At 38.1% G+C, this 25,914-nt stretch overlaps 2 non-coding genes across 2 annotated transcripts; one reads left to right on the top strand and one right to left on the bottom strand.

Annotated features, from left to right (window-relative positions):
* Window positions 1-6,368: 6,368 nt before the first annotated feature.
* LOC141625097 (small nucleolar RNA R71) lies at window positions 6,369-6,474 on the bottom strand. The gene has a single exon (XR_012534894.1). It is a non-coding gene; the product is annotated as a small nucleolar RNA R71 (small nucleolar RNA).
* Window positions 6,475-24,624: 18,150 nt separating this feature from the next.
* On the top strand, window positions 24,625-24,732 carry LOC141624456 (small nucleolar RNA R71). Its single transcript, XR_012534263.1, has one exon. It is a non-coding gene; the product is annotated as a small nucleolar RNA R71 (small nucleolar RNA).
* The last annotated feature ends 1,182 nt before the right edge of the window (window positions 24,733-25,914 follow it).

Raw genomic sequence — 25,914 nt, 5'->3', positions numbered from 1 at the left:
TATAATAGTTTTATGTGTCGTGCCCTTTAACACTGTGATACTCACAATAAGCGTTGCCATCCCAGAATTTAAACTTCTTTTCTGGGTCAGGTGTAGATCCTATTGCTTGGATTCTACCCTGTATTGACAATCTTTTTAGCGCATTTGAGTATGTGTCACCAATGTCAGTGAACTTCCTTTGTGTACTGTTTCTCGTACATGACTCGATGAGGTTGACATCATCGATTTTGCTAGTAGAACCGTAGGAACGACTTCCAGCTGATGTTGAGTCTTGATATCCGCGCCCTACAGTTTTGGACAAGAGTCCTTTTCGAATATCGTCTTCGATCCTTGTACCTAGCACTGTTAAATTTATGAAAGATTTTATTTTTTGCTACCTCAAGTGATTTGCATATATAGACTTTAGATTGTCCACAAATTTCTCCACAAGAGTGGCCTCATCTTGACGCGCAACAACTTGAGTGCTAGTCTTTCTCCACTTGCATAGAAAGTTAGTGAAACTTTATTTTTCATTCTGGGTGAGGATCTCTAGAGTGCGCATGTTGACTTGGACCTCAGAATTATCCGCGTACTGTTTAGTGAACTTGATAGCAGGATCATCCCAAGTAACAATTTTCTAGTGGTCTAGAGAGTAGAACCACTGTTGGGAATGGTGTCGAGAAATGAAGGAAAGATCCTTATGAACATCTCTGGCTTAATGCCCTTTTTAGACATGTAGTCTTTGAAAGTACGTATGTGATTTAGAGGGTTTTCGTGCCCCTTAAACTTCGGGATGTCAGTCATGTTGAAGTTGGTTGGCACCTGAGTATTCACTGACTTATACTTTTTGCTGTTTTCTCCGTAGATGTCATCCCCCTTGAGGTACATTAGTTGCTCTTCCAGATATTGAAGACGTTTATCTGCTTCAGTGAGAATAGGTGTAGGATGCACCTCTAACTGCTGAGGCCTTTCAAAGGGTGGAGGATCGTCCCGCACTGGTATGTAAGAAATAGAACCATCCGCAGGAGGAATCCGACTTCCACTGCCACAATGCGGCCTTCGATTGCTTGGATACGAGTGTATGCGAAATCTTGACTTGCTTGGGGTCGGAGTAGTGCAACCAAGAATCAATTCGTACCATTACCATCGGGTTAACCGGGCTGGCCGTTGAAGCATCCTTGACTTTCGTTTGTTCCGACCATCTTGGACTGAGGATAAGAACCGACGATGAATCAAAACATAATCGACCACATTATACACTTACTAGAAGAAAACAAGGACTCGTGTGATGACTCAAAAGGACGTGAGTGCCCTTGTGTCGTGTGACGGATTTAGAAAATGTTGATTTTGAAATGTTATCCTAGATAACCATTGTGTGTGATTGTAGGAGTGCTGACTCGAAGTGACTTTGAAAATGATAACGTAATGCTTAAGACCTTTGAAATTTCGTCAGAGTTTCGACTTGATTTTATCGATTTTGCGCTATTTAGGCCATTTTTGAAACATTTACATTTTACATTTTGAAGAAAGGTTTTTGAAAATTTTGTCATGGTTTTGCTTACAAAAGGTGGTAACATACAAGCTACAAACATAGGCATAGGCATTATAACGGTATGTTGAGTGTGCTTTTAGAAGGTTTTGGCTTAAATGGTGGGTTGCCATACCATGCTATCAAACCCTGGGGTATGAAGAGGTCTGTGGCAATCATGAGTAAGGTCGGTTCCTAGTCCATTCGCTTGAGTAGTCAAAGCTCTTGATACAAACATAAGTAAGCATTGTGGTATGGTTAACGTCAATCGCTATGCATCTTTGGGAATAAATAGGAATTTGCACCGTCAAGACGGGATGATTGGTCAAATTGGTTTGGTGAACAGCCTAGGAAAGCTGGCTAAAACGACCTAAGACGGTCGAGTAATGAAAACTGACAAATGTCTCATATAAACTATTCCCTATCTTTGTTTAAGTTTCACCCTAGGTAACACTTGACTTAGTCTAAGTGTATCATCCCCAGCGGAGTTGCCAAACTATGGACCAAGCGACCTGCGCGTTGGTTAGATTTCGAGGCGGCGGGACTTCTCCCACGGAACTTTGGTTGGATAAAGCACGTCATAGGCCGTTATCGATATGAAAGGCATTGAAACCGGGGAAAGGTTTAAACAAGCCTCCATTTGTGGAGGCTCAACGAATTTTATGGAAAATATGAAGTCGGTCGAATACCTCATGCCATGTCAAGACACAAAAGTAGTAAAATGAACACTAAGAAATTCGTTACCATTAGCATTCTATGTCTGGAATGACTCTCGCCATACCAATGAACACGGATGCTCACGGATATCAGAGTAAGGGGTGAGGGTACGTATTAGTAAGCTCTTTATTTGAACGCCTAATCCCACCCGCCTCGATAGCGTCCTCTAGTAATGATCGGGGAAGTTATTTATATTCGATTTGTTGTCAATTGTATGCATGCTATGAAACAAACATGTTTTAAACCTAGCATGTGAAAATATACTTTGTCGGTTGACAAGCAATTTAGCACTCAATTGGGGGTCAAAGTTGGAATTTAGGTTGATTTACATGTGAAAAGGCCAGCTAAATAAATCATACACGAACGATTTTAAATAAATATAAAAATACATTTACAATAAATTACATGTGAAAAGGCTAGATGAATTTACATTATAAACGTGCTCAAAAGGGATTTTAGAAGTAAAAGAAAATAAATAAAACGAAAGGAATAAGATAATTGAAGTTTGAAATATAGGAATATACCAGAAATATGGCGGTAATACGGATAATAGTTATTTAAAAGCCTAAAAGAAACCTGACGTCAAGAGGAGAAAGAATCCAGAGATAAAACCTAATGCAGAACAGGCGCAACATCCACTGCGTCCTCTAGAAGAGGCGCATCAGTTTATGCGGCTGTTCTCGAGTTGGATTCTGACCGTGAAAGTCGAACTCATGTTTCAGTTATCGTTCGTTGGTTGATTTCAGGGTCGATTATTAGCATATGACTCGAAATATGTGATTTAGTTAGATTATATACGTAAAAGAACCATCATAAAGCGATAAAAGGACAAGTTAAATAAGATATAAAGGTGGTTTACAAACCTGATAAGTACACGATGTTGGAAACGGAAAGGTTGAAACTTGAGGTAAGGTTAAGGTAGAAAACAAAAACTAGAGAATTAACATAAAACGATGTTTTAAAACGAGCCCAAGAGACTTGATATGAAAGAATCGAATCAATTAAATTTCAGGTTTGAATAGATGATGAAAATCCACAATTATAGATTATAAGGGATCGAATGTTGAAAACATCGAAAAGGATTTGATAAAAAAAAGGGTAATTAAAAAAAATTGTCGAAGAAAAAGAAATAAAATGAAAGAACTAAAGAAAACGAAATTCACAGGAAACCCGAGGAAGAAGAAGAAGTGCAGCAACTGATGGGAGCCCCTGGAAGAGGAGCAGCAGATGTTGTGACCTTTCCAGAAGGCGCACCGGTTGATGCGATTCTTTCCTATGCCAGATCTGTGCTGATTTCGTAAAATGGGTTTTAAAAGACAATTTTGAAAGCGTTTTCGAGTATATTTGCGATATAAATTCTTGCATTAATATCTACAAATAAAAAAAAAGAATAAAATTGGGATTCTACACTCTCAGACTTACATGTTTGACGAAGCGAGATTAACTAAGTTGTTGTTAATGATTGCTTGACTCGATGTAGGATTGAAAGTGCCCTCTTTAGTAGTGATACGTGCAATTATATAGACTATTTAGCCTTTTATTGCACGCATTTCTATGCCTTTTTGTACCGTTATGTATTGCAAAATGCCACGAATTGGCTACTTTGTTTTGTTTGTCAATTGGCAGAAATGAACCTGAAAGTAGTGGAACCACCCTTATTTGTCCTATTCAGCATGCATTGTAAGGAGACGGGAATATTGGAGCAAGAGACATGCCTCGAGATGTGTGAAGAAAGGTCAAGGAAGCTGCCAAAGACGAGTTAGAGGCTGATGTGTTGGAAATCCGCTCGATCGAGTGGTATTATATGTTGATTGACTGGTTTGGCTAGAACAAGTGGTCGATCGAGTGATTTCAAGAGCTCGATCGAAATGGCATTTATGGGAGTTACTCGATCGAGAACTTTGACTGTACGATCGAGTACATTTTCTGGAGAAGACATCGATCAAGTGAATTGAAAGTGCTCGATCGAGAGGTTTGCTTTTTTACACGGGTTGACTTAATCCGTGATAGGTTTAATTTTGTTAATTATCGCTTCCCTATATAAGGGAGTCGAGATTAGGTTAATAAACACTTCTGCTTTACCTTTTGAACACTTCTCTTAATTACTTTTACTGCTTAATCTCTCAACCCTTTGTTTTGCTTTGTGGATTGATCTTTACGCCGGATTCTTAAGATTGTAATCATTCTTCTACTCTTAATCTTAATACTTTGTTTGCATTAATATTTTGTTCTTTCATTATTACTCTTTCCCTAGTCTTGTCCATGCTTGATTGTTATTGTTACATTATGTCCCTAATTAGCATTCTTGTTGTTATTATTGTTGACACCTCTAAGAATATGAGCAGCTAATTTTCTTTATGTTAGGATTAGGGAATCCATGGTAGGATTGTGACGATGTAGCGAATAGACTAGATAATTTATATGTGAGAATCTGTCCCCATAGCAATATAACTGTAACACCAATTTAGTTGCGTGCACGCTTAAAAATAACATTAATCTGGTTACCTTTACTCCTGGACCAGAATATTGGAATAAATAGTCCTGCTATGAACAGTAGAATACCCTAATGAGGACGGAAGTTAAGTTAGTGGAAATCTAGCATAGAAAGTGGACCAGATGGACCTTTCCCATATCCATCTCACAATAGATTGTCTAGGCTATTTGCAACTGAGTCGATTGACTACCATGGTGAACCGAAATCGTAGCATACTTTCTCTTATCTGATCACTCTTATCATATTTTCTCACTTTTATTACTCTTGCTTTATTTCTCTTTCCTTTAATCTTTGAGTAGTTTAGAAATCAAAGTAAAAACCCCCATTTTGTGACTTAAATAGACGGACTTTTAGACAGATATCTTGCCTCCCTGTGTACAATCAACCCTACTTATCACTAGCTTCCGTTAGTATATTTAGGTTTATTTTTAGTACAGGAACGACAATATCAAATTTTGGCGCCGTTGCCGGGGAGGCAATAGCCCTATCTGCCTTTTTTTTTTTTTTTTGGGAAAGGTAAGAATATATTAATCAATCAAAAGGGGAGAGTATTACAACCTAACAAGATACATCAGCCTGCCAAGGATATTCTAAAGAATAAAAGAATACATCAGATGTTTTGTAACCAAAATTGATCTCTAGTCTTAAGAGTAGACAAGTTCATACGGTATAGCCTAGCTTTAATGTCTGCAATCACTTGTTGAACAATTATGACAGGTTTCCTGATAAAGCATTTCAATCTAGCTTCATTCCTCACTTTCCATATTTGGTAGAATAGGGCCACATAGCATGCAGCAACCACACGTTTCTGCAACCTTGATCTCCTAGCTGTAGAGTACCATTCAGTAAGCTCAGTCACAGGTAAATTGGTATGTAAGCATTGCTGCAGGAATCTGCTGCACTCAGCGCTATAAGTGCAATCATAAAAAAGATGATGATGTGTCTCAGGCACAAGTCTGCAAATATCACAAGAGGAGTCCACCATCATACCCATTCTTTGTTTCGTTTATTTTTATCCGTCTGAGGGAATTTTTATTCCTTGAGACAGCTCTCACTTATTTCTTTCAGTATTGTGCATGCCCAGGTCAAACATGTCAGAATTAGTTCCTACTGATCCTGAACCGGAGAGAGCGTTTTGGCATAGACTCCGTCTGCAAAGAAAGATTCGAAATAAAGACTTGAGTACTTTCGAAGCCGAGCTACAACACTTCATTTTTGCAGAAGACCCATCTTGTAAAGAAGACAATTCAATTTCTGCTACCACGCCAGTAAAGATACCTAACATTGCGAGTCACTCAGAGCCCACAACAGCCTCGATTCCCAAAGGTTTCAAGCTCGCGACAGAGGATGGTAACACTTTTGATATCCGTCCGTCTTATATAAATTTGGTAGAAAGGAACTTGTTTCGAGGTGTGGCGGGTGAAGATCCGCGAAAACATATGGAGGTCTTTACTGACTATTGTTCTACCATTCCCGCCACTAAGGGAGTGACCCAAGACAAGATAAAGGAAGTCATGTTTCCTTTTTCATTGACTGACGGAGCCAGGGAGTAGCTCACCGATCTTGATCGCACTGCAGCCGGTATTACCAACTGGGAAACTCTTGCTCTTGCCTATTATAAAAGGTACTTTCCTCCACAACATACTAATCAGCTGAGAGGAAAGATTACGAGTTTCTAACAGGCACCTGATGAAAATTTCTATGAGGCTTGGTGTCGGTTCAAGAAGTTGGTGAGGTCCCTTCCTCACCATGGATTTGATCAGTGGTTTTTGTGTAACCAATTCTATAATAGGTTGTATGATGACCACCGTGCTATACTTGATGCCTCATCTAATGGGAGATTCCAAAAGAATATTGATGATGATAAGGGATGGGGCATAATTGAGGAGATGGCGACCCATTGTGCTGAGTATGGGAACCCGAGGGACGGTATTCGGATAGTGCACTCGGTCGACAATGTAGTTGTGGCTCAGCTGGAAGCCATGAATGCTCGTTTTGATAGATTGGAATTTCAAGCTACTGGTGATCAACATATGGTTCATCTGTTAACTAGACATGAAACTGTTACTTGTGAGAGAAGTGGGAGCAATGACGGTCACACTACTGTTGACTATCTGACAGAAAAAGAACAAGTCCTTGCCTTTCAGCAATATAGGTAAGGAGGAGGTTCCTATTACAATAACCAAGGGGCAGTCCATCCCAATTTGAGGTGGACCAGTCAGAATGTTCTTAATCCTACTCCTCCACCGCAGCAGCAACAACCCTATGTTCCTCCTCATAAAGGTCAACAAGGCTTTGTAAAGCCTACATCTTTTCCACCGTCGCATCAAGGAGCTTTCTCAAGTGGAGTTAGTTAATTGGGTGAGCTAAAGTCGATGATTCAATCATTGACTAAGCAGCTGCAAATGAGTGACCAACAAAAAGAAGCATCCATTAAGTCACTTGAAACTCAAGTTACTCAGTTGGCCACGAGCCACCACGAGGAAACCGGGTCATTTATCGTCTCAATCCGAGAAGAATCCACATGAGACGATCCACATGAGACGATAAATCTAATTAACCTACGAAGTGGTCGTTCTTATGAAGGACCAAAATTGTTAGCTGTTGAGGACATATCAGACCCGGGGAGCATTATTATTGATGGTGAACAGTCGTCTAATGCTGAAAACATGCCTAACACGAAGAAAATACTCGATCGACTGATTTCTAGTGGTCGATCGAGTAGAAATGCTGCTGATATTACTCGATCGAGAGGTTCTAAGGGTCGATCGAGTAAAGTGAAAATTCAAGGAATCGATCAAGAGGTTGAAACCACTCGATTGAGTGAAAATTCTGAAGAAACTGTTCGATCGAGTGGAATTATGCCTCGATCGAACACGGTTGATATTGAAGAACTTGATCGAGAGGCTGAGATTGCTCGATCGAGTGAAAAGCCTCCTGAAAGGCCTCGATCGAGAGGTGAAAAGGCTTGATCGAGCAAAGATGAGTTTGAACCCGCTGAGACATTGGAAGAAAGGAATAAAGGGCTCGAAATTCCTATCACTGTGCCCTTTCCAAGACGATTGCAGACCAACAAAGCTAATCAACAGTTCGGGAAGTTTGTCGGGCTCCTGAAAAGCCTACATGTTAATATTTCATTCGCCGAGCTGCATACTCATAGGTACCCTCTTATATTAAATTCATGAAAGAAATTTTATCGCGTAAGGGGCATATAAATGATCATGAGACGGTAGCTTTAACTGAAGTAGGGACTGCCTTAGTTCAAAATACGTTACCACCCAAACAACTGACCCGGGCAGCTTTTCAATTCCTTGTCACATAGGTAACCATTTGATTGATAACGCGCTATGCGATCAAGGTGCTAGCGTGAGCTTCTTACCCTTGTCTCTCACCAGGAGACTCGGGTTGACCAAATTTAATTGCACTAACATGACCGTTCAGATGGCCGACCGTAGCATATCACGGCCACTAGGAGTTATAGAAGACATACCTGTCAAAATCGGGAGATTCTTTATTCCCATAGACTTTGTAGTGCTTGACATCCCCGAGGACACTCACACCCCTATCATTTTAGGGAGACCATTTTTATTCACTGCTCGTGCAGTGATTGACGTTGGGGGGAAGACACTTGCATTTCAGGTAGGAGATGAAGAACTAATTTTTCATCCCTCTAAATCTCGTAGGGCTCCCATGCAAGCTCAACCTTGCAATGCCCCATCCTCTACTCACTCAGTAATAGACACTCCAGCTGAGAATGTTGAATATTGTGCTGCAATTGTAATCCCTCCGCCTGAGACTGAGAGCAAAAAGGAGGACCATTCTTCTGTTTTCCTTGCTGCAGGTAAAGATAAATTGGAAGATGGAGTTGTCAACAGTCAAAGTGCATTTAAAGTCAATCAAAGTGATGGAGATGCCAATGTCAATGGAAATAACAAGAAGAAGAAGAAGAAAGTTCGCGCTTACGTGGATGCCAACTATTCTCCTTCTATCATTTCAAATTCAAACTCATGGCGATCAAAGAGGACGGTCCGAGATGCTGAAGGGACCTCCTCCAGTCAGAAGCCCTCTTGTGGGCTACGGAAGTGTTTTGGCAGTAAGCGGGGAATGCCCCGTGTAACAATTGGTAAATTTGAATTTCCGTTGGACTTCTTTATTGCGTTTTTAGAAATATTAGGCATTAGATTAATTAGCTTAGCGGAAACCGACTATAGACTGCATATTTTTTTAGATTTGGTATTATCTGTTGGAGTGTCCCCGGCAATAATGCGATCACATTGTTGATCATATTGAGATCACATGTTTAAATCTCATATTAAGAATACATGAGGGAAAGTAATACTTCTTAGTCAACTGGTCCACACATATCGGTAATGATTGGCTGACTAGAGTTTGACATTACTGTCGTACGACGGTGGTGACCAGTTGATCCCCTAAGGTAATACCTATAGGGTAGTGCTCTTAATTGATTATTTAGTTAATCGTATGCTGATACGGGTTAATTAAATTCCTTAAAATTGACGAGTGATTTTGTGAGTAAAATTACGTGTCTTATTGTAATTTTATTAAATAAGATTCAGTCTAAGTAATCAAATTGTTTTATTACTTAGATTAATTTATTGTTTATGAAACAATTAAAAATAGAATGAATAATTTGTTATAAATACAAGTTGTTGTAGTTTATAATTATATGGCCCATTTTGGTACAAGTAATTATGAATTACTAATTATTTTTGTATGTCACATATTTAATTATATGATGATTTTTAATATGTTAAAAATACATTATAATGTAACATGTCAAGTAAGATGTCACATATGTCACAACTGACAAATGATAAAAATAAAATGGACCTCCATTTTATGGGTAATATTCGGGTTTTATGGAGAGAGTATTAGGTTTGTGTCGTCTAATTTATTTATACAAAAGAAACACTATGATGACCTATTTCATAGCCATGCAAACCTATTATTCTTGGGAAGAAAACAAGCTCATGTATTGGCTCCTCTCCTCCCATGCTACCCGGTTTCCCAAAGAGGAAAAGAAGAGTTTTTCTCTTACATTTGTATACATTCTATAAGTTGTAAAAAGATACATGTTATATTTTTACTAGTGGTTCCTTTTACTCTACATTTTTTAGAGAACAAGGAGAGCTCATTAAATCCTCCTTCTTGACCGAAATATTCAAGAGCATAATACAATTATTTTGTGTCAATTTTTAAGGTAGTTTTTATTAATACTACTCTCATATTAATTTAAACTATTAAGGGTATTATCTTGGTACAATCTTTAGGGAGAGATTTTATACTTGAATCTTTTTCATCCATAAGGAAAGTTCAAGAACTAAGTAAGGTAGGTGACCTTACTAGTGCCCAAATACGAAATATCAAATGTAAGGAACCGTTTTTCTCCTTACTCTTGTATTTGTTTTGCATGCATAGGATCTTAAATAATTTTATGACTAATTTAATTATTCACATATTCAATATGTTAAGTAATGAGATTTATGAATCCCAACAAGTGGTATCAGAGCTCAAGGTTGTTGCATGCAAAATCGGGTTTGTTTTTGCGAGTTAATTAGTTAACAAATAAAACTTGTTATTTAGGATTTATGAAGATAAATCACGAAACAATTTTGAATGTTAAAAGTTTCTGGTCCTAAGAAGGATTTTAGGTCATATGGGATGATTTATTGATTTTATTGTTCATTATATATATTATTGGCATTAAAATGTGATTTTTATGAGAAAAATGTCAATTTTGGACGAAAAATAGTTAAACTTCGAATTTTTTTGTGATATGTGGATATGATTTCAGAAATATAATCTACTGGTTGCATATTAAATTTCATGAAAATAAAGTCATTTTGCATAAAATATGAATTTTATAAGTTAAAGTTGAATTAAAATGGGTTATTAGGTTAATATGAGTTAAATTTCGAATCTGGTCATGCAAAATTTATATGTTGTCATATGCATTTTTAATCAGTGAATGTAAAAATTTTAGATGGATTGAACTCCTTTTGCATTAATTATAAATTTTTGAGTAAAAATTCAATAAATAGTGACTTATATTAGCCTATAATGCTTAAACATATTTCATGACTTAAGAAAAATGTCCATTGTTTCTTATTTATCCCACTTATCATATCTAAAAGTGAAAAGTTGATTAAATTATTTTTCTTATGCTTTAATGATTTTATTTGTCAAATTCGATTAAATTATTTTGAACATTATGAATGTCATGGAATTATTCCAGAATGTTCAAGACTTTAATTTTTAAATTTTGAAATTATTTGAAATTATATTAATTTAATTTGGAACTTTTATATAAATTTTGAGTCCAAATGAACAAAATTAGAAATTTAAGTTGAATTATTGTCGAAATTTTTGTGAAGACTAAATTTTGAGTCCTAAAAGGTTAGGGTAATTAACTTAAACATAAATGTTATTTATGAAATGTTTCATGATTTTAATAGTTAATAATCATTCAAATCCATAAAACAGAGAAAAATAAACGATATTAGCTCTTTAAAGGCGATTTGGCATAAAATTAAGCATGTTCATACATATTTTAATGCCGCATTTTATTTATGATTGTCATATTTTTTTATTTATATAATTTTTGAATTATGTAACTTTACTTTGTATGGCCTTAGTTTTAATTGGTATTACCCGGAATGTATGGGAATATCGATTCGGTTGTAATTATTGTGATCTCAAATCACAATTATGTAATTTAATAGATTTATTTTTATTACAATTGTATAATAGGAAATTATGTAATTTTTAATTATTACTAGTAATTCCGGAGATCCTTGAAGACGGTGCCATTAGGAAAGGCGTTCCGACAAGACGGTGTTACCTTGGAATACGTGCCAAATGAAGTTCAAGGGACCAATGGAGTTGGTTTCCGAATTTGCAATAGTTAATTATATTTTCTTTTTAGGAAGGTCATACTGGGATTTTATGTTTTGCATATATATATATATATATATATATATATATATATATATATATATATATATATATATATGTTTGCATGCATCGCTAAATCGACATAACTAAACATGCATTTTATTTATCGAGTCATCGACCGTGTCAATTATAATTATCGTAGTTCACCGCTTTAGTTCACTCAAAACGTGATAGATAATAAATTGATAAGACCTCTCACTAAATAATAATTGAGAAGTAGCCTTACCAAATAGTAGAAACCATGAATCCCAATTTCATAAGGAAGTAGGCTCGGCTCACCGGGGTGCTAAACTTGTTACGTTGGGTAAGAGGGTAGTAAAAAGTTATTACATCGAAATTTGGATTGAGCTCAACGGAAGTATTCGTAACCGTAGTCGCATGTGTTCCGGGTTAAAGATAAATATTAGAGTAATTTTATCGACCGAGAGTTCTAGAAGTAGAATCGATTAAAGAGTTAATCCACCGAGTTATATTGATAAGGGATGAATCGGCTCACCGTGCCCGAGTTAATATGAAATTGGATCTCGGGATCATTTATAATAGTTGGGTGGAGGTCACTATATAAATGTTTAAAACTTGTTTAAAAATGTTTGCAAGTTTGATCAAATGACAAATGTTAATATTTCCTTCATCTTCGTTGTTTTGGGAGTAAGTGTTTTGTTCATAACAATGGTAAAAATAGGTTAATTAAATTCGACCCTAGGAGTGATGAGGCAATTTTTATAAGATATTCGGATCATAGCAAAGCTTATAAGGTATTTAATAAAAGAACACTCTGCATCGAAGAAAGTATTCACGTTATTTTTGATGAAGATAATGTGTTCGATAAGCCCTTACAGGATGAGGAAGAAGATATGGATGAACCTGACTTTCGTCTTTATAGAGACGATCCCCCATAATTGGAAACGATGGATAATGAGATTGAAGGAATAAGTGATGAGCTTGATCATTCTTCTAAAGGTAAAAAGGAGAAAGCCAAAGTTATAGTTGATGATACTATAACATTGACTCAAGAAAAGGATTCCCAATCCAATGTTATAGATGATGTTACTATAACATCGAATCGAAATCAAGGTAATGAGTCTGAAGTTATACCCAACTCTACTACAACACCTGGATTGGATTCAGGGGGAACGTCCTCAAATTCTGAGCCAAATAATGTTGGATCAAGCTCAAACAATGAAGAATCAAGTATCTCAACAAAGTGGAAATACAAGAGCTCACATCCAATGGACAATATTCTCGGCAACATTAAGAAGGGAGTTCAAACGAGACGATCCTGGAACAATTTTTGCTCCTTCTATTCATTTCTATCTATGATCGAACCAACAAATATTAAGGAAGCTCTCACAGAATCAGATTGGATAATAGCTATGCAAGAAGAGCTTCGACAATTCGAACGGAACAAAGTTTGGCACTTAATTCCTATACCCAAGAATCGATCTTTAATTGGAACCAGATGGGTGTTCAGAAATAAATTAGATGATGTCGGGGTCATAGTAGATCATCATTCAAACCTAAAAGAGTGGTAAGTACAAATCAAGCATTGGAATTGGTGTACATGGACTTATATGGTCCTATGAAGGTAAGAAGTTGAGAAGGATCCAGGTATGTCTTTGTCCTCATAGATGACTACTCAAGGTATGTATGGCCTATCTTTCTTCATTCAAAAGATGAAACTTTTAATGAATTCGTTTGTCTTTTGAAACTCGTTCAAAATAAATATAAGACTAACCTCGTGTCTATTCGTACGGATCATGGCACCGAATTTGATAATCAAGCTTTTATAGAATATTGTAGAGTTAATGGTGTGGGACATAAATTTTCTACACCACGAATTCCTCAACAAAACGGTGTGCTTGAACGTATGAATAGAACACTAGAAGATATAGCTTGTACAATGCTTTTGTGTAGTGGTTTACCTCGTAATTTTTGGGCTGAAGCAATCAGTACTTCATGTTATATCCATAATCGTGCTATGATAAGACCTATCCTAAGGAAAACTCCATATGAACTTCTAAGAGGTCGTAAACCTAATATCTCCATGTTTGTAGTTTATATATCACAATGGATCCTACTAATGAAACAACACCTACTACCATTGAGTCTTGTCATAACTTATTTGACGATATTTGCTCCAACCACAATCTCGATACTACTAGAGAGCTTCATTTTGGGATCGGGTCCGATGGAAACCTTAATTTCATTACTTCCACGATACCTCCGACTATGACTAGATCTTTTGTGAATGTGTCTCGGGAAGACCATCTCGCTAAATCTATGAGATCCTTATCTTTGGAAGAAAGGGATGCCGAAACTAGCGGAAGTTCTAGCAAGCAAGCTCTTGCTACTAAAGGAATGTGGTTCAAAAGGAAGGGAAAGAAAGGTAGAAGATTCAACAATGCAAACAAGATGGCTAGTGGGACTACCAAAGGAGCCAAAGTTGATGATGAATGCCATTATTGTCATGGCATGGGACATTGGATGAGGAATTGCCCCATATATTTGGGAAATATTAGGAATGGACTTGTTATTCCACTCGGTAAAAATCCTTCTGAAATTTATGTTATTGCTGTAAATTTTACTTCCACCACAACGTGGGTATTAGATACCGGTTGCGGTTCTCACCTTTGTAATTATTTACAGGGGCTAAGAAACGTGGAAAAGTTGAGCAAGGCCGATGTTGATCCCCATCTTGGGAATGGAGCTAGGGTAGCGGCTACATCCAAGGGAACTTATGTGCTTGTTTTAGCAAATGGATTTGAGTTGTATTTGCATAATATGTACCTTCTCTTTCTAAGAACATTATTTCAATTGCTATGTTAGACATAGAGGGTTTTTATTTTGCCATTAATATCAATTGTTGTATTATTTCAAGAAATGACTTGGTCATAGGCCGAGGCTATTCTATTAATGGCATTTATGTTCTAGAAACTTGTAATCCAAGTAAAGACATCTATAATATACAATCGAAGAAACTCAATTCACGTGATCCAAAAGAATCATACATTTGGCATTGTCGATTGGGTCATATCAACGAGAATCACATCAAAAGATTAGTTTCCACTAATGTTATTAAACCATTTGATCTTCAATCATATGGTATATGCAAATCTTGCCTCCTAGGAAAAATGACTCGTAATCCTTTTAGTGGTAAAGGGACTCAAGCTAGTGAACTATTGGGACTTATACGTACCGATGTATGTGGACCAATGACTATCACCGCTATGGGGAATTATGATTACTTCATTACCTTCACCAATGATTTAAGTAGATATGGGTATATCTACTTAATGATGTATAAGAGTGAAGCTTTTGAGAAATTTAAAGAATTTCAAAATAAAGTAGAAACCAATTGAACAAAAGGATAAAGGCACTACGATCCGATAGTGGTGGAGAGTATCTTAGTAATGAATTTGATTCACACTTGAAAGGTTGTGGCATCGTGTCACAACTCACTCCACCCGGTACACCACAACTTAATGGTGTTGCCGAAAGGAGAAATCGAACCCTACTAGATATGGTTCGATCCATGATGAGTTAAACCCAGTTACCCGACTCGTTTTGGGAATTTGCAATCCAAACCGCAATCAAATCATTGAATAATAGTCCAACAAAGGCAACATACAAGACTCCATATGAGATATGGAAAGTAAGGGTTCCTAATATATCTTATATGAATAATAGTCCAACAAAGGCAACATGCATCTTTGTAGGTTACCCCATTACCTTCCGGGGATATTACTTATGCAAACCTCATAAAAACAAAGTGTTTGTGTCAAGTGAGGCTGTCTTATTAGAAAGTGAGTTTATTTCTAAGAGACAGAGTGGGAGAAATTCTTAACTTGATGAAGTTCAAGTGCCACAAACCGAAGTAGAGACGCTAGAAGACGTTCCTTCGTCGTCTAATTCTATTGTTATTCCTCAACCGAGGAAGTCGGGTCGAGTTTCTCACCATCCTGATAGATATGTTGGACTTATCGAAGAGGATGGGACTCTCGATGTGTTACTTTTAGAAAGTGACGAACCCGCCACCTACAAAGCTGCAATCTCTAGTCCCAATTCAGCTTTATGGCTTGAAGCCATGAAATCCGAAATGAGTTCTATGCATGAAAATCAAGTATGGAACTTGGTGGATTTGCCTGAAGGGGCAAGACCTCTTCAGTGCAAATGGATCTTCAAAGTAAAGAATGGAATAAAAGGACATGATGATTTCTACAAGGCTAGGCTAGTGGCAAAAGGTTTTACTCAAGTTCATGGTCTTCACTATGACGAAACCTTTGCCCCTGTGGATATGATAAGATTAATTCGGATACTGTTAGCGATCTGATCGGTCCGTTTCGTGTTCACAATTAAAGGTGTAGTCGTTGGGTCACGTCCGAATCAAAACACAATTTATAGCTTCACAAACAACTCTACAATTAGTAAAGAGGCAAGTAAAGGTCGGATCCCAAGGGACGGGTAGTGAAATGAGATTTCTATTGAAACTAGTGGTGTCTTGGGGGTGTCACAAATTGGGTTGATGTAGAAGGTTACTAACTAAAATAGCAATGAAAATAAACTAGCAAGATGAATTAAAAGGGGTGTAAACAATTGATTAAAAAGCACTAGGGTGTCATGGGATCATAGGGGAATCATGGGAATTGATCATACAAACATGTTCTCAAATTATAAGCAAGCAATTATTGTTGTGATGGATTGAGTTGGGTTATATCTTACGATCCTAGGAAAGTTTGGGTCCCGGAGCCGAATCGATTAGATTGTACAACACCTACAAGTCGACTTAATCTTCCCTACTCAACAACTACATGGTCTAATGAGGCTCGAGTTGGGTTATGTCTTACAAGTCTCATTGAAAAGATAGGAGATGGTAGTAAATGCAAGGATGCATAGGCTTAGCATTTCATCAAATATAACATGTGAATGAGTCTAGATCAAAACAAGCAAGCAAATAAAACATGAAAGCATATTAATTTAAGCATGAATCATTTCCCATGTTGGTTTCCCCTAATCACCCATTAACCCTAGCTAAGAGACTACTCACTCATTATCATGTTGATCATGCTAGCAAGGTTGTCAATGATACCAACAAAATGAAACATGATGAATAAATGAAAGTAATTAACAATAATTAAAAAGGGATTAAGAGAATTATACCTACTAATGATTCCAATAATAAAGCAAAGATAAAAGAAGTACTTGAATGCTTGATTGAGAGGTTGTCAATCTCCCAATAATAACCCAAATAATCTTCAATTACCCAAAATAAAGGATGAACAAAAGAGAGATTAAGGAAATAAAACTTGTATTAGAACTTGATTAATTGTTGATTCCAAAACTAAAGAGAGATTTAATTGATATTAACTACTCTAATTGTTGATAAGAAGAACATGCTCTTCTAATTAGACTAATGGGGTATTTATAGTGGAAATTAGGGGGATGCATTAGGGTTAACTAAGGGCTAAACTAGTAATTACACTTTTTAGATTGAGCCGGGAGGAGCCGGTATTTTCCGAAGGAAGGGCTTCTTTCTTCGTAGCTTGGAGAAGAGGAAATCGCATTGTAGAGGAATCCGGGCGGATTAGGGTCGGGACGGGCGGATTTCGCGATAGAATCCGAGCGGATTCAAGAGAATCAGGGCGGATTGTGGTGATGGAACCCGGGCGTCTTGGTGGAAAACCGCACGGATTGTGCGGGTGAAGGACGGCCGGATTGTAGACAATCCGCACGGATTGTGCGGGTGAAGGACGGCCGGATTGTAGACAATCCGCACGGATTGTGCCTCAGCAAGGCTTCTTCTTCTTTTCTTCCCTTTTCTTCATAAATTCCTTGGGGATTTCCTTGGGGACTCAAGGATCCTTTCTCAACATTGCTCATCTACTACCATATGTACAAAGGCCTTCTAATCTTGTCTCTCCTTGATGCTTGGTCATTGAATTCGATCAATTTAGTCTTGTTTTGCCATGAAAATGCAAGATTCTTACTCCTTTCCAACCAAGGGATCAAAATCTCAAAGAATATGCAAAACAAAGAACTAAAGATAATAAATGACCCAAAAATGCACTAAAAAGCATGGGAAGAAGGCTAATTCGGGGGCTAAATATGCGCTAATTATGGTCACATCAAATATCCCCAAACCGAACCTTTGCTCGTCCCGAGTAAAGAGGTGACAAAGACTAGGACCATTATTTAAACTAACCTAATAGCATATCCGATATGAGACAATTAGCGGGTCTCACTCCGCCCCTTCAACTCACAACAAGACAACCATGAGGTAGGATGCCTTCTTGCAAGGCAAGGTGGGTCTTGCCAAAATGGCGACACATCCAAACATTAAGCACACAAAATCACATAATGGATGCATCTACAAAAGAATAGCCACTTCCTCATCAGGTGGCGGAGGCACTAAAGAGGAACAAATTTAAGAGCATGTAATCCTTCACAAATACTAGTTCAACAAATTACTAAGGCTAAGAGGATGGCACTAAATCACCTCCAAATGGTGTTAAACTAGACTACTTTCTTCCTCAATTTCCAAATGCTTTCGTCAAGAGCGATCGGATGGTGGTGGAATGATGATCCCTATGATGCTAGTAGCATATGATATGACAAGTCTCTAATTCTAAACAAAAGTAAAGGTCAAGGATCGTCCCAAGCTCGACCAAGTGGCTTGACAAAAAGGCTTTTTGGGAATGAAATGCTCAAATCTTTATACACAATGGGTGGATATGACTAGTATTCAAAATTGTCCTCATTTCACTTTCACAATTCAAAAATTTAAGATGGGGTTTGTCCCTTCCGGGCTAGTGTTCTTTGCTTTCGCCAATCGCTTACTAGGCAACCGGTTAACCTCTAGACAATAGCTTTTCGGGGTGATAGTCACTCTGTCTCTGGTCGGCCGAATTCACAACCGTGTGGGGGCCCAATTCAATGGATCCCGCACCAAAGCACATCGAAGTGGTACGCCTCCATCAAAACAACTTAAATTTCTCAACATTCAACAATTCATAACATTTGAGGTTTCCTTGGCATTAAATTACTTCCACATGACAAAATTCTTTGAAATGAGCACTTCAAGCTTATTGATAGAAAATATTTTTGGGTTGCCTTACCACAAGGTCAATCAAGGTCACCTAGACAAGTTAACCAAGTCCACATCGCATCACGGGGTTGGATAGGTGACTCACATGCAAACCCTTGACTAGGCCTTGGGTCATGGGTCAAAAGACACTAGTATGACACTATCTAGGGTGTTTTACAACCATTCTAGTAGGCAAAGTCTTAAGTTGAACAAGTATTTGTAATGGCTTAGTTGCTCTTGTCAAAGTTCCTAATTGGGCATTTTTCAAAACATTTCTAACATGCAACTACATGCCATGATGCAACTAATATAAACATCCTAATGCAAGTGATTCTATCAACTAATATGACATATAAACTACATGCAAGTCCTAAATTCACATTGTTATACCGCATCAATCAAAATAAAGCCACATAGACATTAACATAAAGAGGAAACAGGAGATTGGAAAGATCATACCATGCGGTCTTCATTATCCTCATGTCTCGGATGTGGCGTAGTCAATCAATGTGAACAAGGATAGAACAAACACAATATATACAAAACAATATATACACAAGACTACAAAGGGAAATAAACATGTTTTTGGGTTTTTCGATTTTCAAATTTTTATGATTTTCGAACTTTTTCAATTTTTTGTATTTTTTTGAATAAGAGTTAAATGTTAGAATTCTCATCCCCACACTAATATGGGCATTGTCCTCAATGGCCAAAATGATGGAAATTATGCAAAGATGATGCATGATTTCTATACTAAATGCAATCTACACTAAGTTACACTACATGATGCATGGTTTTTGTTATGACGGAGAGGATAATTTAGATTACCTCCCGTTGTGTATGCATTAACTTCCCCAAACCGAGTTAGACACTATTGCTAATGTCCAAGGATGGTTGTAGTTCATGCACACACTATGCAATGCATGAAACTAATTTGTCATTTTGGATTTTGAAAATGGGAACAATAAAAAGAGAACACCTCAATGGTACCGAGGTGTGAGTCCTCTATGGTGCTAGGACTAATCCAACACTGATCAAGAAAATAATTAAAACAAAGAGAGAAATAGACAAACCATGAGAGGGTAGGAGCCTCCAAGGCTTGCTAATCTTCCATCATATCATCACCATTATCACTTTCCTCATTAGAAGTGGTCTCAATGCCACTTCCCTCTTCATTTGCTTCTTCATCTTTCTCATCATCCTTTTCTCCTTCTTCACTTGCTTCCTCATCAATGTTATCCTCAACTTCTTCATTACCAACAACCTCATTGTCACCCGAAACGACCCTAGATGCACCCGGAAATAGGACTTCTCTATCCGCCCAACTAGGCAAAGGACATGATGGGTCAAGTAGTCCTTGCCTAGCTAAGTGTAGGAGGGGTGGATATTGAGCCAAGTAAGCATTTTTCCGGTCCTCAAAGGCTTGCTTGTGCATTGCTTGCATGAGAAGAGTCAAATAATCATTTCTAGCTTCAACTCCTTCCGGCTTGAACTCTTGATACTCAAAGGGGTAAGGTGGTATGACAATGGAAGAGGAGGGCATTTCAAGTTCACCCTTTTGTTGTTAAATAATATACTCGGCCTCTTTAGAAAGGGGAAGTAGATAATTGGTCCGGTGGACGCTTAGACGACAAATCTTTGAAGGCAAGGTGAACGATCTAGCTTCACTAGTGAGCCATCCATACTTGGTATCAAGAGGGTTATGGGCAACCCACTTGTACTTGTGTATCATAGTATGCAAATCAACAAGATGACCACCCTCCTTTGCTTTATACTTGTTATCCTTATTGAAGTTAGGATCAAAGTACTTAGCTAGGATAGTGACTAGGCCGCCATTGACAATAACGGTAGTGCCCTTCTTCCCACAATCAATGTTGAGCCATATATCTACCAAAAGCCTCAAAGAGTTGAAAGGCTTGGTGTGTACTCTTCCAATGTTCAAAGCCGATTCAAGAAGAATAAAATCAAGTTTGGTGAAATGGTTGGTATCTTTCCTTGCAATAATGGTGTTTCCTATGACCTTGTGCCATACTCTTATGCCCGGATGGTGGACTAAAAGAGCACGACTCGCATGAAAGTCCTCAAATTTCTTCCCGGAAATTGCCTCCCAAAGAGGGTCGGGGTCATACTTTCCATAGTTCTTAAAATAACTCGGTTCATCACTAAGACCCAAAATTTCACCCAATTCTCTAAAGAAAATGCGTCTACTAACATTAGCTAGACGAAACTCGAGATTCTCCCTACTCTCAACTTTGGTGACTTTCAAAGAACTCAAAAACTCCAAGGTAAGGGAGGGGTATGTCAATTCTTTTGATTCAAACAATTTCTCTAACCCCATGGCTTTGAAAAAGGCTCTAGTTTGCTCAAGGACACCCAACTTTCCTAAGGTGTCTTCACAAATAAATTTGGTGGATTGAAGTGATTTCCTAGCAAACTTGGCAAAAGTATCTCTATGGGTTTTGGAAATAAAAGTTACCTCCGGATAATGCAAAAGTTGATCGATTTCCGGAGTAGAAGATGTTGTTGCTCTCATAGAAGGTTGTTGTTGTTGTTGCACTTCCAAGTTTGGTGTTGCTACCACCATAGCCAATGCTTTCTTTGCTTGAAGAGCCTTTTGCCTTTGTGAAAGTCTCTTTGGTGCCTTTGTTGCCTTTCTTGCCTTTGTTGCTCCCTTAGTCCTTGCCATTGATGAACTAACCAAGAAAATAATGAAAAATCTTCAATTTGTAGTGTACCCAAATCGATTTAAAGGTAAAAGGCTTTGCCTTTATGAATTCAAAAATCGACTCAAAGGTTGAAGATTTGGCTCTTGGTTTTGATTTTTATTGAAAAAGGAGTGATTGATTTTTTGTTAGAAGGATGATTTGATTTGATTTTGGTGAATGTTGTTGAGGGATTTTGTTTTTGTGATGGAGAGGATGAGGGTTTTGATGTTTTGAAGTAGTATTATGAATGAATGAATGAATGAATGAAGGTGGGAGGGATTTTATAAAGACCGAAAAATTCGAACTGCAGAGGCAATCCGTGCGGTTTCTGCCCAATACGGGCGGATTCTGCACTTTCTGGGTTTGATAAAACTCGCCTAAAGACGGGCGTATTCAAGAGAAGACGCTCGGATTTGCTTGATACGGGACGGGCGGATTCTTCAGAAGACGAACGGATTTGAGTCCAGGAAATTTTTCTTGTTTTCCTCAGCAGAGAAGACGGGCGTCTTCTTTCTAGGACGGATGGATTTGCGGAGACGGGCGGATTGCTGTTCAGGACGACGGATTCTCTTACAGTAAAAAATCTTTCAAAATTTCAGCTTATAGGGACGTGCGTCTTCAACCCAGTACGCTCGGATTGCATGAAGACGGGCGGATTCTCTTGAATCCGCTCGGATTCTACCCTGTGTACCCGGATTGATTCCATCCGTGTATAATGCATATCCCTTATCAACCTTCTATTCTTCTTCAAATCTTGTGTTCTTCATTGTGGGGGCACTACTAAGGCATGGATAGCCTAGGCAATTGCCATCCCCACACTAAGCGAAAGCACTACACATCAATTGAGATTGTTAGTCCCTCCCTCACTTCTCTCAAACATGACAAATATCTTGATCAAAGCAAATAAAAATCCAAAGATGACAAAAATGAAACTACAAGAATTGAAATGCGAGTTAGGGAGTTAGAAATATTTACAAATGGTGGTTTAGGGAGGACTCCACCAAACTCTCATTCTTGATGAGATGTCAAGGGGGCATGTTCAAGGTGTTGTTGATGTTGCTCAACACCTTGAAAAAGTGATCAAAAGCTTGTTCATTATCATGGTAGAGGTCTTCAATAGACCTTGGCCCTTGTTGTCGGTCTTGATCGATGGGATTACCAATGTAGGGATTAAAAATCCCTTCAAATTCGTCGTCCCAAAGACCACAAACTTCATTAAGTTAATCATTGAAAATCTCTTGATTTGATGGAGACAACTCTCCCAAATTCTTCTCTTGGCCAATGAGGCCATTCTCTTCTTCTTTGGTTGATTTTGAGGAGCTTTGCAAGCTCTCCTTGTCACAATTCACTTGCTCTTTGAATGGAGCATCTTCAATTTTTTCCTTCCATTGGAGTTCCGATTTCTTCCTTTCATCCTTTCGGCTATAATGATCAATCGTGAAACATGGTTCATGCAAACGAGGAGCTCTCATAGTCTTGTCATGAATAAAGGTTATGCTTTCATCTCCCACTTCTACAGTGAGCTCACCATGTTTCACATCAATCACCGCACCCGCGGTGTGTAGGAAAGGTCTTCCTAGAATGATTGGAATGTTGGAATCTTCCTCCATATCAACAATGACAAAGTCCACCGGGATGAAAAACTTCCCAATTAAATGCAGGGGACATCTTCCCATATCCCTAATGGTGTCTTCGTCGATCTATCGGCCATTTGGAGTGTGATGTTGATGCATTTAAGCTCTCCCATCCCCAACCTTTTACTCACCGAGTACGGCATGACACTCACACTAACCCCTAGATCACATAAGGCTTTGTTGATCGTTGTGTCGCCAATGGTACACGGTATTGAGAAGCTTCCCGGATTCTTTAGCTTTGGAGGTGAACTCCCTTGAAGTATTGCACTACTCACCTTAGTGAAGGCGATAGTCTCAAGCTTCCGGATCGACTTCTTCTTTGTGAGGATATCTTTCATGTACTTCGCATAGGCCGACACGTGATTGATTAATTCCGTGAAAGGAATTGAGACTTCCAAATTCTTCACAATTTCCATGAACTTTCCAAGTTGATCATCAAATTTGGGCTTGGCTTGACGACTTGGAAAAGGAAGTCTAATCACAATGGGCTCCTTCTCCTTGACCTTGTCTTCATTTTTCTTTGAACTTTCTTCTTTTGATGATTCTCCATCTTTGGAGTTTTGCACAATTTCTTCCTTTTCAATAGCTTCCACAACTTCATCCTCAACTTGCTTCCTTGGCACTTCATACCTTGTACCACTTCTCAAGTGAATGGCACTAACCGTTTCATGTCTAGGGGGATTACTTTGAGGTGGTAATTGCCCCTTTTGTCTTTGTGAGCTTGAAGATGCTAGTTGAGTCAATTGTGTTTCCAACATCTTGGTGTGAGCTAGGATGTTTTTGATGGTGGTTTCCTTTGCTTGGATATCTTTTTGCATTTGAGTGAAAAATTCTTGTTGATTCTTTTGCATTTGGAGGACCGCTTTTTGGACATCAAAACCTTGGTCATTTTGGTGATTGTATGGATTTTGATTTTGGTAACCTTGGTTTTGATTGTAAAAGGGTCTTTGATTTTGGTTTCTCATGGGTGGTGGAGTGTATGTTGTTTGAGGGTTTTGAACATTTTGGCTTTTGTATGAGAGATTTGGATGGAATTTGGTGTTTTCATTGTAATAGCTGGAATAAGGGGTACCACTCTTGTATGCTTGGAAACCATTCACTTGTTCATTTGATCCCCTACATTCATTTTGGTCATGTCCCAAAGTTCCACAATTCTCACATATCCCACTTGGGATTGATGAGGATGCCGTCATGGCATTAACATGATGCTTTGGTGATTTTGAGACTTCTTCAAGTCTAGCCATAGCTTTTTCAAACTTCAAATTTATTGTGTCAATATGAGCACTAAGTTGAGCACCCAATTGAGTAACAGAGTCCACTTCATGCTTTCCTCCTCTAGTAGCCTTGCGAGGTCTACTATATTGTGAGTTATGGACCGCCATTTCCTCAATCTTGTTCCATGTTTGATTGTCATCAACTTCGGTGAACATTCCATTTGATCCCATGTTGAGAATGTTCCTTGAATCCCCATATAGACCATTCCAAAATTGTTGTACCAAAAACCATTCGCTATGTCCATGGTGAGGACATGAGCGACAAATTCCCTTGAACCGCTCCCAAGCTTCATACAAAGATTCTTCATCCCTTTGCTTAAAACCCGTAATTTGAGCTCTTAGCATGTTAGTCTTTTCCGGTGGGTAGAATTTTTTGTAGAAAGCTAGAGCCAACTTCTTCCAAGAATCTATTCAGAGGGTGGCCTTGTCAAGGCTCTTCAACCATTGCTACGCGGTGCCGATTAGAGAAAAAGGAAATAAGACCCATCTAATTTGGTCTTGAGTCACACCCGTTTGAGAGATTGCATCACAATAGTAGCAAAAGGTTTCCATATGAGAATGAGGGTCTTCACTAGGCATCCCCCAAATTGGCTCCTTTCAACTAATTGGATGAAGGCGGATTTGGCAATAAAATTTCCGGTTAGATGTTGCGGTGTAGGAGTACCATTTGGTAGGTTCTCCTCGGTGGGTACGGAGTGTGACTAGAATTTAGGCATTGTAGGTTGATTTTGTGGGGTATTGTGTAATGGGTTCTCCTCTCCTTCTATTGCGAAAGGGTTGACGAACTCAATAGTTGGTTGAACAACTTCACTAATACCTCTTAAATTCCTCCTAACAAGTCTCCTATTGTTCGTCAAGGTTCTTTCGATTTCACGGTCAAAAGGTAACAAATCACCTTGTGACCTTCTAGACATGCAAAATATCAAACAACTCGAAAACAATTAGAACAAACCTTGAGGAGTTTTACTTCCCCAAGGCGAAGAATGTGACACCCTCATTTTTAGCATTAAATAAACACGTAAATTCTACAGTAAAACTGACAGGATTTGTTTGTAATTGGTTCAACTAGATAAAACCTGTAATTTTTAAAACTTTTCTAAACCATTCACAAACATTCCAAAATGAAGAGTGCCAAAACCTGCAAATACTAACAAACTAATTTACATAACAATACTATGTCGTGAGAATAAAGTGATACAAACCAAAGTAAAAGAGGGAGACATATGTCCCTCTAAAATATAAACACAACCATATGTTTAAAGGTTTACTACAAAATATAACCAAACTAAGTCCAAGGTTCTTTTGCTCACTAGCTCGTCCGTGTACCCCATCTAATCATCATCAACCTGTCAATCGCATTTTATACAAACACGAAAGCCACAATTCAGTGGGGAGTAACTTCGAGTCCTCCCAGCCACGAAATGTCATATTTAATGTAACATATAATGTAACATGTAAACAACATCATAAATAAACTAATTATCGAATATACTAACATATGAACACTAAACTGACCAAATTAAACTA

Source organism: Silene latifolia, chromosome X (genome assembly GCF_048544455.1).
Source record: "Silene latifolia isolate original U9 population chromosome X, ASM4854445v1, whole genome shotgun sequence".
In the NCBI taxonomy this organism is placed as follows: domain Eukaryota; kingdom Viridiplantae; phylum Streptophyta; class Magnoliopsida; order Caryophyllales; family Caryophyllaceae; genus Silene; species Silene latifolia.
Note: the sequence above shows the minus strand (reverse complement) of the source record. Positions and strands in the feature narration are given on the sequence as shown.